Source organism: Ostrinia furnacalis, unplaced genomic scaffold, assembly GCF_004193835.3.
Source record: "Ostrinia furnacalis isolate ACB-3 unplaced genomic scaffold, ASM419383v2 OfSCF6287, whole genome shotgun sequence".
NCBI classification, from domain to species: domain Eukaryota; kingdom Metazoa; phylum Arthropoda; class Insecta; order Lepidoptera; family Crambidae; genus Ostrinia; species Ostrinia furnacalis.
Window position 1 is genome coordinate 5,495 of NW_021136526.1, and position 20,561 is coordinate 26,055.

A 20,561-nucleotide genomic window follows, 5' to 3' on the forward strand; every position below is an offset into this window, starting at 1 on the left:
AAAAGTTTAAAACTACACCACCCAAGCATCGAACCTGTAGTAATTGGATAATGGAACGGAGGAACCAATGGTGCGTAATGGTAGTGCTGGCCCAATAAAATCAGATTTTATCGACACTTTTATCGACTATTCGACTTAAAAATTCCGATCGCGAAGGGCTATCAAATTGCAATTTTACAATTGTATTTGCTGTAAAAGGGAGGGAAATCTAAATAAATTTTAATAAGGGTTCTTTCCTACGGAGATGTCCCGTTTTTTGCTGGAACTGTTTTTTGAAAGATAAAGTTTTGTAGAATACGTGCCAGCCTCAAAAATCGATCCGTTCGATTTCGAAATCCGATTTTTTACAGACTCATCATCTGTTCATATTTTTTGATACTTCATTTTACGGGATGCTGTATTACTGGTTTCCGCAAAACTGGGTTACCTTGAGAGAGGACTCTAAATGTAATTCTGTCGCCATAACAACAATGTTAAGAGCATTGTTGTGTTCCGGCAGTTAGAGGTAAGATAGTCAGTTCCTCTGTGGTTGAGGATTTCGGGTGAAGCTCGCTTCATTCGGTCTGATCATCACTTTTTATCAGATGAGATGCAGGCCAAGGGCTTCTAGATAAAAAAAACTAAACTGGAGGGGTTAACAGGGATATTCCTCATTATTTGTGACGAATAACTGTAATACCTACATCTGCTTCTTTTGAAGTCGGTTAGAATCAGTCCAATGTTTATTTAGTGTCGGCTTATTAAAACATAATTTTACAATTCTCCGCGGTTAATGGTACAGAAAATTAAATTTAATACTATTTGTTTTAAGAAAACTCAAAATTTATTAGTTGTTGGTTTAATTGAAATTTATAAATTTATGTGTTGAGTTAGTTTCCATTCGTTTGGGAATGACATGATATAAATAATTATTTATTTACCGACCGGAAACATAAAACGAATAGTAAAATATCGACCGACTCCAACAATAGATATATAGATAGGAACCCTAAAGAAAATAACAAAATCGAACACGTAACTATGAGCTGTCTCTATCAAGAACGAGAGAAAAGTGTAAAATTTTCCAGCACACAAATAATTGTATTGTGCAGGGATCGAACCCGCGACCTCTACATGGTACTAAAGGCGACATACCATTAAATAAAAAGACCCAATCCAAAAAACGAGCCACTTATTTTTCCCCTTCAAATTCGTCTCTTATTTATACACCACATCAAGTTTCACACTATGAAATTTAATGCAATAGCATTAAGTGTCATTATTTAGCAACAAAAATGTATAGTCCGATGTGCTATCGATAGTCCATAGAATGTTTTCAATAATCTTCCCTCCCTAAAATAGTTATAGTACGCGCAACGAAAATTGAGGCGAATATACTCACACTGATGCAATTGAATACAGAACACAAACAATAACAAACGTCATTCAAGTTCAAATATCTCGCCCTGATAAATGTCTGCAAGCGAGACAGAAAGTACTTGCCGACTACGCACACACTTATAGACAAAGTCGAACGCTGCCTTCTTCCCAGCACTGGCCCATTTATTGTCCTGAAGCAGTGGCAGGGTTAATACAGGGACGTGTAAAAGTGCTTTCTAAAAGCCTACTTGCATAAATAAATGAGTTTCATGAGTTTTTTTTAAACGATTCTGAAACGTCTAATGGCAAAATCTGAACTAATAACCCAGTATTGATTAGCGCGGGTCCATATTGGCTCACCTAAAGTTATTTACCCGAAATTGTTCTTCCTAACGATTTTAAATCCGAATGATTACTCTTCCTAAAATTTTTCCTCCTAAAGTTTTCATTCATACTATTTGTAGTGCTACCGGCGATGTTGATAACACTCATGTTTCCGAAAATTTTAATTAATAATATCATTTATGTAAATATATTTAAACTCCTACTGTTTTTTATCATAACACTTTTATCCCTAAACATTACCATAATATTTTCACTCATACCATAGAATAATAATAAATACTACGTACAGAAGTACGTTCTTCGCGAATAAAACGTAAGGCCACAGTTCTAACCTAACCTAAACCAATAATAATGAATAGACCGATTCGTTTCTGGAACTTGACTGAATGACTGGAGCGGGACTCTGGCTTCGCTCGCTCGGCTCGTGCGTTGTGGTCACAGTTCTAACCTAACCTAAACCAATAATTATGAATAGGACCGATTCGTTTCTGGAACTTGACTGAATGAATGGAGCGGGACTTAAGTATACGTGCTAATGCCAACAAACTTGAACTTTAATATATTGTTAGAAAAAGAAATCTAAACAAAAAAGATATGACTTTGAATAATAGTGTAAAATATGGTTATTAGGGTGGTCCTTATTTTTCGACTTTTGAATTATCCCCGGGGCACTTTCTCATTCGATTATATACCTCTAAATATGAAATTAGCTTTTTTTGTTTTTTTTTTAGTCAAGATTTAGAGGTCGCTACCAGCTGTCAAAGTATTTACAAAAGCTTTGAAAATCTTAAATCATGGTTTCATAAATGTTTTATTTAAGTGTTTATATCACATTTTACGTGCAAATGAACATCGCATAGATAGAATAGACAATCGCTTCTTGTCCCCTTCTCCCCTCAACCCCTCTTCTGTACCGACCATGGTACCGACGCGTCGAGATACTAACAAGTAAACTCTTATATCTTAAAAATAATTGATTCAAATATGTACATTGTACATAATATCTTAGTTCATAGCAAGAACAATAATTTTGTAATATTTTTATTTGGCTTTGGCTTTAAAAATAAATGAATGTAACAAATACAGATTTTGTTTTTACTTAAAATTCAAACCTTGGTAGCGACCCCTAAATGTCTTTTAAAAATTAAAAAAAAAATCATGAAAGACTTTCATATGGTATATATTCAAATTACGTGGTGCCCCGAAAAATATAAAAAAAAAAATTTTTTTCGTAGGAATAAGGACCACCCTAATGGTTATGTTTAGAAAATCTAGGAGAACAAATAAAAGTGTAATAGATGTTTATTGCTAATGACATTATGAAGTTGAATGATTCGGAATTATGAACATTAGAGATAGAGTAGTTAGGAATTGTGATTGTTAGGATGAAAAATTTTAGGAAGAACATTTTCGGACTTCCAATTTTCGGAGTTGAAAATTTAGGTGAACTTTGGCGCACCCGATTAGCGCCCTCCTGTAAATGCCATAGTTTTATGGGAATCTTCAGTGTTGTCCAACGTTCCAAAAACCTTGAAGTAACAACTCAGTATTGAAAAAATGTAGTAGCGAAATTGGAGCTAATAACTCAGCAGGTATTTTATAGTAGCAGCCTCCTGTCAATGTCATATCTTTTAATGGAGACTTCATTTATTTATTTAAAGACTTTGCACATACATAAAAATGATCAGTGCAAAAAGGCGAGCTTAATGCCATGGATTCTAATATTTACTTATGTAGGTGGCCTCAACTCTCTTTGAGCGACCTATACAGTAATGTAATGCACCGTGGACCACTCAATGATTCTGCGGAACACACCGCTATCGATACATTTGAGCGTGAAAACAGATGTCCGCTTGAGAGGTGTAGTGATGGGACATTGTGTTATCGATAAAAAAAGGTTTTTAGTATTTGTATTATTTAAAAAATGTACAGAGAAGTAGGTAATTTTTTTTATATGTATGTATGGTAGAATTTATTGGCAAATAAATTAAACACTAATAAAGCGCTGTTTACATCATTAAAGTGACTTGAAAATATATTCGAATACGATACTTTTTTGTGTCATTTTTCTTCTTTCAAAAAATGTCTATTGACAGCTTTAAAATCAATAAATTCTCTTTATTAAGCATTTAATTACTTAAAAGAAAGGTGTTGGCCTTCTAGCTGACTAAAAAAATTGTGCGTGCGCGTACGCATCGCATAAATTATATCGACGTTCCAAGCGTTTGGTTTCCAGAGTCAATTGACGGTACCAAAGCCTATGGAGCATAGAGTTTTTGTATCTCTATTTATTTAATAATTATCAACAGAAATTGAAAAATCCTCATAATGACTCTGAAAAAATCCTCACACAAAAAAATACACGTCAGAGGTAAGTACAAAAAACAACAAAAAACATTTTTTTAACAACTACAACACATGAAAATCCTTGGGGGAGGCCTTTGTCCAGCACTCCAGCAGTGGATGTAAAAAAAAGGTCACAGCAGACTTTTCAACTCGGAAAGGGATCAACACCGTATTGTATTTCGCGAGCTGTCAACCGCCAAGCGAGGCGTTTGCATTACGGTGCGGATAAGTGTACGTGGCAGTATGGAGTTTCATACAAAGAATACTGAACGCCTCGAGTTGATACGGTTACGATCCCTTTCCGAGTTGATAAGTGTGCTACGTTCTTCCGCACGATCTTCTGCCATCTCTGTCTGTTGGCAGAATGCCTGGTGCAGTCAGATACGCGGTTACCTCTGCTGGATATCTCTATGGATATGGTCAGTCAGTTTTTTTTATACAGAACAAGACAGGTATTTGACCGCAATCGCACCTGATGTTAAGTGAGATGCAGTCTAGATGGTACATACCGGCCCTGTAAGTGCCTATTCACTCTCGCCTGGAAGAGGCCCGGATTATAGAGTCCGAGAAAGACAGCAGCAGGCAGCAAATTTCAGTCCCTAGCTGTTCGCATTGTATTAGAATCGATAAAAAAAATGAAAAATTAATTACTCGAACGGTTTTTAAACAAAATGTTAATATAAACAAGCAGAACACCCCGTAGAATTGCTTCTGCTCGCAATGAGTCAGCTGTATAATCCAGCAATAACTGGAACCCAACTAAACCCTGTTAATTGAGATCCTAAATCATCATTAGATAAAAACATCCAATCAATTATGACATTAAAATATTCAAAAAAACGTTTAAAAAACACATTTCCTTTAATTGGCCCCACATTTCACGTTCTATTGCATAAAATGGTCGACAAATAGAGTAATTATATTAATTAACTGATACAGTATTAATCATTTGTGTCTTAACGATTTTAATTAGCAGATCCAATTGATTTATTTGAAAAAAACCAAAGCAATGAAAAAGTTTTAGCTCTAATGGTAGAACGAAACTCAACTGATTGCGTTTCGTTTATATTCAGTGCTAATCACGCCGTTCAGATTTTTTTTACTGTTACAAAACGATGCAATTGACTCAAACTATTATTAATAGTGTCAGATGATCTAATTCTAACCTGTCATCGCCGTTTCAAGCCTAAAAATACTTAATTAACGTCAATTTTTGTTAATCTTTTTTTTTTGAAGATTCGCGTAATGAACAAGTAGGTCAGCAATAGGCGGATTCGAGAAAATTTAATAAACATTTATTATTTTAGTTCTGGTTTAACTAATAATAGTCGTAAAAAATACATTTGTATAGAAAACTGTCATCATACGAAATGCTCGATTAATTTTTTTTTGTTTTTCTTTTGCCTTGCGAAAAAAACTACACAGGTACTTAATTGAATTTAAAGAAACTTTTTGGTCTGTGCCAGAAGTGACACCCAACCACTAGGCAAAAAGACTCTTGTAATTTTACAAAAAGGTTCATTTTCATCATAAAGTTAAAAAAATTAACGAGTGTCGAAATTGATACGGTATTGAGTACAAATTTTTACTTATGGTTAACTTCGTGACTCTTTGGTGTTTTAATCTACAGTTTTGAGTAATTGATTACAACTTGTAATTAATTCAGAGGCTGAAGGAACTACAGATAGGTAAATTACGTCAATAGTAACATTTCTTGCAACATTAGATTTGTTGAATTTCTTCCTAAAAACAGAGGCGTTAATTGTTGTTCATGACATTTTTTGAAGAATTAACAGTATTTTTTTTTCATATTTTGTTTTTAAAAACTGGCAGTAAAAATATTGGGTATCTTACATCGTTATCTATGTGTCAAACTTAAGCGTCAATGAAAAACAATGTAACATCTTTAATTACTGCTACAATATACCATAGACAATTATGCCGTTACACCAATTTATTGTTATTAACATCGACACCTGACATAAAAGCATTACAATATAAATATTAGAAAACCAACATTTACACGGCACATTGAAAAAGCGGTCAAAAAAGCAAAATAATTCAAACCATCGGACGTAACGAATTCAAAATTTGCAAGAGCGCGCACTTAGCTCACATCTGTATTATTTATAAATTTTTTATTGCTTTTTTCTATCAAGAAATGAAGATATATCTATTATAAGAATTTTGCAATTCTGGTTTCACGTCAATTTCTTACTTTGTGTATACAATATAATTGGTATTACAGATTTAAGAGGCACTTTAAAAATGTATAGCCTGACCAGGAACATAAAAACCCTGGCATAGAGGCGCGTCAATTGCATTTGATAGTGCAACACTGAGTACAGTCGTACCTGTGTTAAATTAATAGGCTAACTTTATGTATCAGGATTCTGGATTACGGGCTAATTTGATATTTTCATAAATTAACGAAAAAATATTATTATAGGTAACCTGGTTTAAATAAATTAAATGAAACCATCAATCGAGTTAGTAGGATTATTTATTTTATTATTCGATAATAATCAAATTCAGAACTTGAATATTCAACTGCAATGTCTGCTCATGAACGCTTCAAACTCGGTACTTCTTTCCCAATTCCATAAAATTCAACACTTAGAAAGTGACAAAAAACTTTAAAATAGGTAGTTGAAACAAACCACAGCTAATTTTCATAGTGGACTGTACTATACGATAAATATGTCAGTCAATGTGACAACCTTTGTCGGAAACATTATTCAATGAAAATATTGTCCGAACCCTTAGTATTTCTCTTCGACAAATACTTTAACACATTGTGAACCACTTTTCTTTCACGACTATAAAAATATTTTAGCAATTTAATTCACAAAATCAATTGCGCACATTTAAAATAAAGTTTGTTTACACTTTGACAGCAATAGACTGACATGCAAGGTGACATGTCAATGAAGTTTTCAGTAACTGTTGCCATTAAAAGAAATTAGTACCATTAGTTTTCCGCAACATGGCGAGGGTTTTTATGTTCCTGGTCAGGCTATATATAGTTCTAATCATTGAACAAGGTGGATGAAGAAATAATGCATTTTTCTTTGTGGAATTAAAATGTTTAGCTTCGTAAATTTTATATTCTCGGCTTAGTAACAATTTGAAACGTAATAAATTTTGAATCACATGCAATTTTTGAGTTAGTTGCTATTTTGTGATTTTGTCTTATTAGATTGAAATGTTGTTTCTTTTTTAATGACCTTCTCATCATTTTTAGATTTATTTTCTTGTTTTGTTACATTTTGATGTATTGATAATGTTTTTTTCTATTTCACTTTTTTGTTTTCACAAATGCCTAAAGATTTTGTTCACACTTTTTTAGTTAACTTAGAACACTTAAGTGTATTACAAATAAAATCAGATTCATTTGATACAAAACAAAGTTAGACTGTGGCTGTTCATCATCATAATTTCAACCACAGGACGTCTACTGCTGAACATAGCCTCCCCCAATGATTTCCACATCACACGGTTGGTAGCGGCCTGCATCCAGCGCCTTCCTGCTACCTTTGTTAGGTTGTCTGTCCACCTTGTGGGCTTCTGATTAATCGGGACTATTCCCACCTCTCGTTCCCACCGCTGCTACTCCTGTGTAGCCAGGATGTACAGCTTGACCGCCAATAACCCAACCAGTGAAGGTCAAGTTCGTCCCGGGGGAAAGTTAACTGTCATTGGACCCGCAACGAAATTAATCAGAAGAACATAGGAGGAATTCGAAGCATTTGATTAGTTTTTCAATATTTAGCCTAATCTCAAGACAGGATCTATGACTAAGATAATCAAGTTTCAGGCGTTGTTTTGTAAGTCTAAAAGTATTTAAAACCAGCTCTCTACCTAATAGAGTTCGAGTAATTGAAAACCTTAGAAAATGGGTGTTAATATTGCCTTCAAGCAGTCTATGCCGCTATCACTTTAGTACGCTAATAAACCCCTATATTAATGGTTAATTACAGATTTAATCTCTGATCTATACTACACCTTAATTATGTAAATGAAAACCCAACGGATAGGGCTGTCTCTACCGGCACAGTCATAAAGAATTAATTATGTATTAGCTGCGCCCGCGACTTCTTACGCGTGGAAATAGTTTGAATATTCTTCCCTTTTCTGCAACATTTCTGTCCAATGTCTATACTAACGTTATAAGGCTGAAGAATTGATTTGTGTGTTTTAAAATTGTTTTAAACTTTTATGGTCACTAAGAGAATACTTATTATTGACGGGATTGCTACCATGTACTCGTACCTTAATTTCGAGTCTCCGATATTTCGGCACTGTTGTAAGCGCCATGATCAGTGATCACGGAGTAATTGAGGAACTGGCGGCATGATAGCAATCCCGTCAATATTAATTATTCTATTTGTGTGTTTGTTTGCTTACACGCACTAATCTCAGGAACATGGATAGCTCATTCATCGAGAAAGGCTTCAGGCTTTATAACATCACCCTTCATCCAATAGGAGCGGAGCAGTAAAGAAAAATGTTGCACACACGGAAAATATTATTCAAACTATTTTCACGCGTACGAAATCGCGGGCAAAAGTTAGTTTGTAAATAAAATTCAGCACTTTCAACAAGTGACAACCGGCAACCCTGCCGCCTACATCAAAAGCGGTATTTATCACAGAGATAATAATTCTATTAAGGGGGTCCTGCACAGAATTCTTAAAAATGACATATTTTTAGATCACGAGTGCTCTGCGATTAGTGACTTAAATACATCAAAGGAACTTGTGTAGGGTAGCCCAATCCTTGATCTAGGTCGCCGCCTTTTCGAAATTTTAAATAAATACGTAAAAAAATTATAAACAACATTTAAAATGGAGACATATGGAAAAATTATTTCTTCGAGAACTTTGTTAATTTAACGTATGAAGCAATAATTTTTATATGGAAATGTATAAATTAATATTTTGAAGGTCGCCCCCTTTTTCGTTTTTGGTATTAATGCATTAATATTGAGAATTTTTGATATTCCCAAAAAAAACTTTGCCGTGAAGAAATCAACAGGCGTTTTGCTTTATCGTAGCTGTCAAGTGTCAAATGTGTGTTTGTCAATCCTTTACAGAGTAGTGTAGAGCGCAGAGCATGCAAATAGTATCTCTTTTGTTATGACTTCGATTGTTACGAAAAAATATTTTATTTATTTATTTATTTAATAGGACAACCAACAAGACATACACTGGAAGACAATCAATATTTACAACGTATTTAACTTAATCTAAGTGCTGCCTTAATTATAGGTTGCCACGGCATGCATTTTACTTATTTTATAGTTAATATAGCTAGAAAACCCTTGCAACCATTACAGTAAAGGAGGAGAACCGAGCATTACAATACGCACCTTAAGGTTACAATTTTCAAGTTACTTTTTTATCATAACAATGAGAACTAACGACTAAGAAAACAAACAAAAACGAATCTACTTGGAGATTTCACGTTTGTCTGAGCAATCCCGAGAAATTTCTCGAGAACTTCATCGAGAAAAAAGAGGTCAAAAATTTTTTGAGTGTTTTTTTTTATTGTTTTTTTTTCTTCCGATTACTTATTGTAAAGAAAACGTACTAACTTTTGAAATAAGAGGTATATGCTGATAAAATAAAAACAGTAATAATGCTAAATAACAGGCGATGCTAAAAAAAATACATAAAATACTCAGAAAATGGCAACAAATAATAAAAAAAATATACATTTTGAGAAAATTCTGCATTTTAATTCGTGTTTTTTTGGTTATTTAATAAATTACTCAAAATAATGCCCCCAGGTATAGCGGGGTACGCGGGGGTGGTACGGGTAGTAGGAAGCGCCGTCTCGAAAGTTTAAAGAGACTTTTGAACGAGGTTCTTTACTAATAAAGTAATAAATTTCTTTTAATCACTTTCATGTGTACTACCACTTCAGAGATGGGCATTGTTTTACTAAAGTATACATGAATGGAACGCAGCCGTAGGAAACTAGTCGTGTATATTTTGTAATACTCTTCGTAAATCTGCGACTACAGTACAAAGTATACACGAATTTTGCGTACTGAATACAGTCGTGTTTAATTTGTATTGTGAATGCTCGCGTCTCCGTTTCAAACAATACTACACCACTTACACTTGACAAGAGTGTGAAAAAGTTAGTTTGATACTTATTCAGTAAAATATGGAATTACATTTAAGAGTATTTTTATTACTTATAACTTAAATATATTTTATCGAATCAATAAATAAAACTAGATTTTTAACACTCTTGCGGAAGTGGTTTTTCAAAATAAACTGATTAGGTAGGATTAAATAAATAAATTGATAACATTTTTATTTAGAGTAACGTACCTACACTCGGTATTTGCGCAACTGCTCATACAGTTTGGAAGAGTTTAGTAAAAACAAGTTATTTCCAAACTATACTCGATTAGTTTCACACCTTTGCATTCTGACCATGTATATAATGGAAAGACACTACGTTGACAGCCTATTTGAATTGAACGTCTAGGAAAAATACTCTTTTACGAAACTTTTTTAACGCCTTTGTTCATCAGAAGAATAAATATTAGTTAGGATTTTTATTGTGTAAGAATTTTCGCAGCAATACCAACAAAAAATCAAATCCTTCCTTTTTCCTAATTAAAATATCTAACCATCCTTTAGTATTATAAACTCACGTTTTGTTTAGTAAAATTAGTGAAATACGTGTTTTTACTCTGTATTGAGTCTCTTTTGTCTCTACTCTGTAAAGCAGTTTGTGTGCGATCGTGTTAGTTCGTTGCGCCACCGCTAGCTCGGCTAGCAAATCGTAATTTTTCGTCGGCGCTGCACCCCCTTAACTTCGACAGAACCTCATCTGTGAACACTTAGCACATATACAGCCTCTAGGTAATACTTACTAGGTAGGTCTTGCTGAACTTTTGTACTAACTTTTGCCTGTGGCTTCACCCGTGTTAATTTCTGTCATATAGATGGATAAAGACGGTCTGTCACAGAATGTCTTTATCCATCCATATTCTTCAACGGGACTATTCCCACCTCTCGTTCCCATTGCAACTCCTGTGTAGCCAGGATCTACAGCTTGACCGCCAATAACCCAACCAGTGAAGGTCAAGTTTGTCCCGGGGGAAAGTTAAACTGTCATTGGACCCGCAACGAAATTAATCAGAAGAACATAGGAGGAGTTTGCAGTAGGTAATCATGCCTACTTTTTTTTTTCTTTCGCAAGTACCTACGTTATGTATTGTTCGTGTATTTGAATCGGGTGCAATTAAATACTTATTTTGCTAATTGTTTTTGATTTACAAGAACTTCAATTAATCCTTACAATATCGTGTTTCTTAATTGAAACTGTATTTTAGTTTATTCACCTATTTGTAAATGTTTGAACACTAATATTTATGTGAAAAGGACTTGTAGGTATGTTTGATAGTTTCACAAACATTACTATGAGATCTCATAGTGCGCGTGGACGCACAGGGTGGCTGAACCAATCACAGAGCTCTATTCAACGCCGTGCGTTCGATTTGCTGCTTCACACGCAAGCATTGTTTGTGAATACGGGCGTGAGTCTTTTACGTTGTCCTGCCTTCATAGACATAGTGACATTCGTGATAGTTGTATAGATGACCCACGCTGAACTGTCCCACCAAACTCAATGACAGGGGGGCGCTACCATCTTTCAACTATATGGCTTCCAACATGGCAAAAATCGGAACCAGCGATCCGGTATTGACGGTGGCCGGTGGCGCCCCGCTGTCAATGTCATGGATAGGACAGTTCAGTATATTGGAACTATAATTTCGATATCGTTACGCTCCAGCTGTTTTTGTGAAGCAATTTTGAAAATGAATCTGTCACTAATTTTACAGTCTTAACCCAATCGTCTGTCCATCAGGTTGGTTACTAGGCAAGTAGCTATGCTTGACACTAGGCAAAATTGACATAGTAATATTAGATTAATAAACATAATTTATTGATAAATTCTAAACGTCAAACATAAATGGCATATACAATTCAAATCAATATATTAATATAATTGAAATGTTTACATATATTAGAAAAACTGTAGTATTAAAAGATTTATAGGGCAATATAAAGTTTTCTAAAGAATATTTTAATATATTGCATATTAAATTGTATTGTGTTTTACGATACTCAATTTAATACGCATTTTACTGTGATTTCGCATAGCTAATTTGATTTAATTATAACAAAATAGTTTGTCAGAAGCAGTTCTGCATATCCATCTATTTTATGCTCTAAAATTTTCATCATCATCATCATCATCAGGTCATGTAGTGTCCACTGCAGCAACACGACCCTCTCCATTACAAATTGCATTTTACTAAAACCTGACAGACTTCTTGAGAGAATAACGCCCGTATTCACAAACGATGCTTGCTTAAGTGAAGCAGCAAATCGAACGCACAGCATTGAATAGAGCTCTGTGATTGTCATGTGTCACCCTGTGCGTCTACGCGCACTGTGTACGTAAGTTATGTTGCACTGTTTTGTTTCATTTGCCTTCACTCAGGCACGTTATAAACACTTAATCAATGAGGGCTATCGTTTTTATACTTAACAGTTGGCACCCCTGGCGATTGACAGGACCTTACTCTACAGTGGCGCCATCTTGATGAGTGCAAATGCGATAGTCCTCCTACCACTTTAGCGCTCACAAGTTGGTGCCACTGTCTTCGCGACTAGCAAGTGACAGGACCTTACTCTACAGTGGCGCTAACTGGTGAGCGCTAAAACGATAGCCCTCATTGTTAATAATCCACCGTTTGTTTCAGCCAAATGACGTCCACTGCTGGACAAAGGCCTCCCCAAGGATTTCCTGCTGATTGGATGCTGGTTCATATCTGGCGAATGTGTCCTGCTCCATTTCATTATGTAACATCTAATGTACCACATTCTGCAAATAAATAATTTGAATTTGAATTTGAATTCCACAAATTCCTGGGTCTGCGGGTGTCTATGGGCGACGGTAATCACTTACCATCAGGTGATCCGTTTGCTCGTTTGCCTCCTATCACATAAAAAAAAAAAAAAAAAACAACGACCGGTCCTGCGCTGCCTGCATCCAGGTGCATCCTGCGACCTTCACCAGATCATCGGTCCACCACATGGGAAGCCTGCCCACACTAGGTTTTCCAGCCCCTGGTCGCCACTCGAGAACTTTTCTGCCCCAGCGGCCATCAGCTCTGCGAGCTATGTGCACCACTGCCACTTGATTTTGGCGATTCTGCGGGCTATTGCCCGTATTCAAAAACGATGCTTGCAAGTGACGCAGCAAATCGATCTTTAGTGTGTCACCCTGTGCGTCCACGCTTACTGTGAGACCTCATAGTAATGTTTGTTAATACGGGCGTATGTCAGTCACTTTGGTTCTCCTGCGGATCCTATTTCTGATTCCGGAAACTCCGAGCATAGCGCGCTCCATCGCCCTTTAGAAACAAGCCCAATGTTTTAAAACGTTTTACTACAAAAATATCGACAATTTTCTTTCCCATCCCTACCCACCCTCGCCCTCTATAAATATTTATGGTACGTTTCTTGGTGGATGATTTTTAATTCAATCAAGGGGTGGGTGGAGATTCGTCGAAACACTTGTACCTTCTTCGTAATCGATTGGCTTCGAGTTTTCAAATGCTGTGTTAAAAGTTGGACATACACGTTTAATAATAAATGCTGTGGACAGCACACGAATTGGTAGGCTTGAATTATATAATATGGCATTTTATTTAGTTGATTTAGGTGTAGGTAGGTGGTGTTTTGCATAATCAGTATTAAATTAAATGCGAAAATAATTCTGTCTGTTAGTTAGGTACCTTTACGTTTAAAAACCACTGAACTACTTAATTAGAAAAAGAAAATCTAATTTTTATCGTACTTTTTAGAAGGGAAACCAAAGCGCGATGAAAACTTTCTGTAGTATAACGTGGATTGAAGATAAATGCACTCATATTTTGTAGTATTGTCTCTTTTAATATTTAAAGTTTTCTCTCTTGTCTAATTTGATTTACTTTTTTAAAGTAGGTACATACATACGCGGGGAATCTCCAGTAACATTTTAAGTTCTTTATAGTTATATGCATTGGCGTATGGTTAGGGTAATTTTTCAAGAGGGCTCCGGACCCATCTAAGTTTTTTTTTACATAAATGTAATATAAGTTCATTGTAAATGGACATAAAATAATCTCTGTAAACAAAAGGGAGACACACTGACTAAATTACCACCTCCACGCCCTAGTTAAAATGACGTTTGCAATCAGTAACGATGATCCATCCAATCGTTAAACCGCCGGATCGTCGAGGCTTGTAACGAGATCACACTTATTACTCTGTCATAAACCTACCCTCAAGTAGGGTGGCCATACTGGCCATGCATTCAAAGTTCGGGACACCTACGCAAAGTGGCATTCATTTTTGAGAAATTGAGTAGAGTCGGTTTCTAATTTGTTGGAGGAATCGGCCGATACCAAATCGATGTAATGTGCGCGCTTCCATACATGTTCATACTAATTAATGGCTCCCCTCTATCTGGCAGAATCTTGTTACGCAGAAACTCATTTGGCATAACTCACTTGGCATAATCTTCTTTAACCGAATAATAGTGACTGAGTTTCTTGCGCTGCTTCTTCTCAGCACTGGCCCATTTATTGTCCCGAAGCAGTGGTAGGGTTGTATTGGGACGTGTAAAAGTGCTTTCTAAAAGCCTTTTTGCAAGAATAAATGAATTTTATGAATTTTTTTTCTGCGATGTGATGGTTCTGCCTTTTAATTATTCGGGATACTAAAATTATGCCTAAAGATGATTCTGCCTTACAAAATTATTAGTTTTGAATGTATACCAAATGAGTGTATGCCTAACGAATTTCTGCGTAAAGAAGATTATGCCATCCGTTGTTAGGCATAGTAAAATTATGATTAAAAAAGTTCTGCGAAAAAAGGTAGAACCCTAATTAATAACCCGACCCAACTATAACAGAACAAGGCAGGTATTTGACAGCAATCGCACCTGATGTTAAGTGATGTGAGATGCTGTCTAGGATAGTACATACCTGCCCTGTAAGTGCCTATTCACTCCCGCCTTGAAGAGGCCTGGATTACAGTGTTCGCGAAAGACAGCAGCAGGCAGCGAATGTGATCAAAATACCTTTAACCTACTTTTTCCACTACCACTAAACAACTCATGATTTTGAGAAATTCTTCTTCTTCTTCGTCGCTACACTCTTGCCAGAGTGGTCGTGGTCGTCACACCAGGTCCGGTGGCAAGTCTCACAATCCGTCGCCATTCCTCCCGCACTGCAGCCTTTCTTGTGCACTCGTGGAGTGGACCTAATATGAGTCTAAATATGTACACACGTGTATTATTTTATCTGCTTGACCTGTGGTTAATTGGTAGACATAATATAAGAATATCAACAACATTAGATAAACACAATACAATTTTCCAAGCAGAATGCATTGGAATTACCAAAGCAGCACAGGCGGTAACAGCCAGAGACATCCGAGGTCTAAACATAAGAATTATCTCGGATAGTGCATCCGTACTGCAAGCGCTAAAAAGCAACACAATAACAACGGCCCTTATATTGGAATGCCATGAAGCGCTCCAAGACATTGCAGCTGTAAATGGAGTTACCCTGCAATGGATCAAAGGGCACAGTAACTCTTTAGGCAACGACGCAGCGGATGAACTGGCAAAAAGAGGTTCGGACACAACAGTATTTGGCCCGGAACCAATACTGCCGATACCACAAGCACAGATCAGGAACTGGCTGCGTTCCAAAACAGAAGAAAAACACCACACAGAATGGAAAAATAGCGAAGGATGCAGGCAAACAAAAGATGCGGTTCCGGACGTATCGAAAAAGTTCTCCCGCAGCCTCATCAGACTAAACAGGGACAGCATCCGCAAGGTCTTAAGTGTCATAACCGGACACTGTATGCTAAACAAGCACCTATACAATATAGGTGTCACAGACAGCCCACTATGCAGGGGGTGCATGGAGGCAGAGGAAACACCGCAGCATGTGCTCATGGAGTGCAGTAGCGTGGAAGAACAACGGGCTCAATTTCTTCGATCACCGTCGTCGCTACAGGAAGCCTGCAGCAGCCTGGACGGGCTGCTCGCCTTCTGGGGGGATCTGGGGTGGTTGGAGTAGGAAGATAAACCACAAATCGCGCACAATGGCCCTATCATGAGGCTAAGTGCGGTATTCGATTGCCCTGCAAAACTAACTAACTAACTAATTGGTAGACATTGTACCATCAGTTTATGTGTAAAAGTATAAATGTTATGCAGTATAGGATAAAAACTGTCCACTTTTTTGACAGTACATTATAGCCACCCTACATTCAGAGGGTCCCGCCTATCAGCCAAAGACATCCCGAGAGGGCAGTTATCAAATTATACCTCATCCCTTAGAGGGGTGAGGTAAGCTAAGCGATGATGCAGCCTGTTCCATTGTCATAAGATTGCTTTTTGTTTGACAAATGACGGCAAATTGGGATTGTAATGCAGGATTGTGGGATGAAAGGGAGTATATTAAGTAAGTGTTTGTATTAACAGTTATGATTTTGGATGGGAGAAAAATTGGGTGCTATTTTAAGGGGGAAGAATTATATGGGTATTATGGTTTACTATGTTAATTGAATTAATTCAACATCAACCTATTTAGCAGTATGTACCGCTAATAAGATAAGGTAGCAACTCAAAAAGCTTCACTTTTTAAGGATAAACACAAATGTAATGTTTTTTTTAATTTTATATTTCACATGAATCTATGACGAGCAGTTACAAGGTGTTATTTTATTGATAATTTTAAAAATTTATTAGCAATGGAAACATTGTCATTGTAATTGCTTAAAAATACACGTGACATTGACCGAGGAGGTATCTATGTAATGAATAAAAAAATATTGTCTAAGTTTTAGCTCAATTCGATGTTAGAGTTTGGTATTAATCGGAAAGTAAGATTTGACTATGTAAAGACAGCTGAAAATAGTAATTTTTATATCTTATAAAAACAAAACACTGAAGACATCTGATAATAGTCAATATTAAAGCTCTTAAAAACATTACAGTAGCCTTTAAAAATCCAAATAAAAATCAATAAACTACCTTTCATAATAAAGTTGATCCTCCAATGAGTATAATGATCTAGTAATTCAAAAATATCGAGTTACATCGATATCGAGTGTCGGACACGTTTGTCGATATCGAGGTGACAGGTGGGCAGTTGTGCACTTCATTATGAACTGAGTCATGGTTGTATGTTCTTATTAAATGCTGTTAATACTGCTATTGCGCTAAGTGTATTTATCAATAAAACTATCTTAATCAGAATAAGTATTGTAGATTCTACTAAATTTCTAAAACCGTTTATTTATTTTTTACAAAAATAAACTCTATCTGATAATCAGCAGCAAAACGGTGTGTTTACATTTAGGGCTGATTTTTCAATCGTCGGATAACTTTTAACTGAAGAATAAGTTTGGCACATTGACAGTTTCAGTATGGGAAATATGTCAAAATGACAAGTTTATTCTGCAGTTAAAAGATATCTGACGATTGAAAAATTAGCCCTTAAACAAATATCAAAATGTAAGTCGACTCAAAAGCAACTTTATAAGTTGGAATAAATAAAGTAGTTCATTGTAAAATTCCTAAATTTATTACCTAGAATCTTTTCGGGAGCAATATTCCATATAGCATACAGATGGACTATTACCGCTAATTCAATTTATGTAATTCAGATCCGGCTCGACTGCCATGTTTTTTTTATGCTTCAGCCACACCAATGACAATGACAATGAAGCCAATGACAGATCGCGCGACCTATGACAGTCCGCGCGATCTGTCATTTCTTATGATCGCGCCGGCGTTTGTGTGGTTGAAGATTTACTTCATCTAAACCTAAGATATTATTCTAGAACTAGGTAGATAATATAATTGAATGATCAAACGAACTTACCAAGTGAAGTTCGATCTAAATTATCCTGTTTTCGCCGAAGAGATTTATACATTTATTTACTAAGAAAAGTGACGTCCACTCATTTAACACGAGACATAAGAATAAACTTGCTGTTCCATCATTTAGGTTGCATAAGATAGGTAATTCATTCTTGGGGAAATGTATTACCATATTTAACAAAATACCACACAACCTTGTCGAATTGCCAATAAACAAATTTAAGATACATATAAAAAATACCCTTATGTCCAAAGGGTACTACAAGGTTCGAGACTATATTGATGACAAGGATGCGTGGTCAGTTCAGTCTGCACATATTTGATGTACTTAAATTTGACTATTCTTACCGTTAGATAATTCCTGGCAATAAGTGGTGACTGAGTTTGTTCCGGCGTTTCTTCTCAGCACTTGCCATATGTTTGTCTCGAAGCGCTGGTAGGGCCCAAAAGATAAGGAGACATGTAAAGTGCCCCATAAGGGCTACCTTTTTCTTTTTTTATTATTTTCTATTGACGTTCATAAGTGCCACTTGTGGTCTAAACTGAATAAATATTTTTGATTTTGATTTTTTGATTTTGAAGGTAATATTAATTATTTTTTATAGTAAATTATTATTTTGGAAGTAAAAAACAGTACCTATCTAAATTAAAAGCCAAGTTGTCTATTGTCAGATCTTGAAACAAAGTGCACATTGCTAAGTACGTTGTCTGATGAAAGTATTTTCTTTATTTGCGATAGTCATTTGAATGTAACTCTTAATTATTCAAAAAAGTCAAAAGTCAAAATTTCTTTATTTGTTTAGACTAATAAATAGTTCTTACAAATCGTCATATGCTCTTATTAAAAAAAATAAATTGTTAAATGAATAAACGAATGTATGAAAGGCTGTATTTTAATCTCTTCCTTATAGTTATAATACCTATTACTCCTATTAGCTTACCTATTATTTATTCTTTAAGATGTTGTTATTATGTTTATTGTTACCTAACTATTTAATTACGTAATAAGGTATAAAACCTGTGTAATTAAAATAAAATAAATAAATAAATTAGACGCGCGATATTTAATCGAAATCTGTACAATCGTTTGACAAAACGGGACTATTCCCACCGCTACAACTCCTATGTAGCTTGTTAATCGTTTGACAGTGAACCGAATGTTGCCTGCTGATGTCTTTCCCGAATACTAAAAGTAATCCGGGCAAAGGCCCGGCCTTGAAAGCAAGGCGAGAGTGAATAAGCACTTACAGGGCAGATAATAATGCATCTCACTTATCATCAGTGTGCTTACCATGAGTTTACGTTAGTCGTGCTTGCTAGCGACTACGTAAAACAATTACATTAAATGAATGACAAATTGTGCAGCGCCCCTAGCGGCTACTTTCAAGAACTAAAATCTTCATAGATTGTTTTGACGCAGTCGCTAGCGAGCACCCCTAACGTAAACTCATGGTAAACACACAGGTGCGATTGCGGTCAAATAGGTACCTGTCTTGTTCTGCATGAAAAAAATGAGATTTGTTCATTAATGAAATATTTTTTAAATATCTAGCCTAATGCAGAAGTCGCTGTTAAACCATTTAGGGCTATAATTTCACCGAGACACCATGGGATCCAATGAGTCTCCGGCAAGTAATCCTTTAGCCCTTTCGGACCGCTCCAATACAATTGTGCGGGTTACAAAATCGAGATTATCTCATTAGTTTTACATCGGAAGTGGATGGGCTGAGTATCGTACGATTGTGCGGGATGTGTTCTTTCACCTCCCGTGCAAATTTTGTCCGAAGCGCAGTTGGTGAGCAGGTTACAACCTGTACAGTTCATGACTGATTGCGCTCCCCGACTTGGCGAAAGAAAGTACCTACTATGGTTTTATTTTGTAATTGTAGTAATATACAAGTTATTAATTAGACAAATAGATAAAAATAGCATCTTTTTGTGATAACAGTGACTACTTGTAAGCAAAGACTTTGGCGTAACGGCTTAACGAACTTTACTGACACAATTGTATCGACGTGGGCCCTACAATACCTTATGCGTATTTTAAGTTTCTCATAATTATTAATTTTCCATGATTTCCGCACCATGTTTCCGATTTTAAACGACGCTACTATCGAAGAGATGCTCAATGCATCTGGGGATGAGAGCGATGACAACGACAAAACCTAGTTTCGGCTACTTCAGATGAACTACTCCTCTTCTTCTGATGAAGGCTCAGACATTCATGACGATACATACCTCTGAGTATGCAAGCGGCATAGCAGACAAAGCCCTTCAATCGTCAACATCTTCCAGGAGATGCTGTTCATGATCCAGGAGATATTAAAACTCCATAGGAATATATCGAGCGTATATTTTTACTGTTGAGCTCATGAAACAGATGGTTTTGCCGACAAATCAATATTAAATGGCAAATACTGGTATAAAATTGAAACCTCATTATTCCTTACGGGTTATAAATACGTTTTCCGGAATACATGCCATTGATAAAATTTCCAAAACCCTTACAATTTTGACCCTCACAATTG